The sequence below is a fragment of the Octopus bimaculoides genome, chromosome 19 (genome assembly GCF_001194135.2).
Source record: "Octopus bimaculoides isolate UCB-OBI-ISO-001 chromosome 19, ASM119413v2, whole genome shotgun sequence".
Taxonomy (NCBI): Eukaryota; Metazoa; Mollusca; class Cephalopoda; order Octopoda; family Octopodidae; genus Octopus; species Octopus bimaculoides.
In genome coordinates, this window is record NC_068999.1 from 39,342,122 (window position 1) to 39,342,863 (window position 742).

Consider the following 742-nt stretch of genomic DNA (forward strand, 5'->3'; position numbering starts at 1 on the left):
GTACATTTAAACTAATTAAATATTCATTTACAGAATAATAGAATTCAAATATCTTTGATTATAACCCTTTCTAACATGGAAGTATGCAAAGAACATTTGAGGCTCATAAAGCTTTATGAGTACAAAAAAGGAAACTCTGCAGCCGAAGTGACTCGAAGCATTCACTCACTTTATGGGAAAGAATGCTTGAATGAAAGAACTTGCAGAAGATGGTTTGCGAAATTCAGAAGTGGAGATTTCAGTCTTGGGTATGAAGATCGAACAGGACGTCCAGTTGAGTTTGATGATAAGCTCTTTGAAGCATTACTTGAAGAAAATTCTGCATTATCATTTGAAGAATTGGCAAAAAAACTTAGTCCAAACCATACAAATGTTCATCGTCATCTTCAACAACTTGGAAAGGTTCCTGAACTTGGAAAATGGATACCTCATAAATTGTCAGAAAGCAAACGTAAATCCCGAGTTGACATCTGCCCTTCTCTATATTCTCGCGAACTCATTTCACCCTTTTTATATAGACTGGTGGATGGGGACAAAAAATGGATCTTCTATCGAAATGTTAAACGTCGTAAATAGTGGCTTGGTTATATATATTTATATAAGGAAAAGACAAGGTAGAAAATGCTAAAATAATTTTATCATCAACAACATTTTAGTACCGGTTGCTGTCTTTGCATGAAAAAAAATTAAATTGTGGAAAAATTAAGTAAAATGTTTTTATAAATATTTCCGTAGTTTTCAA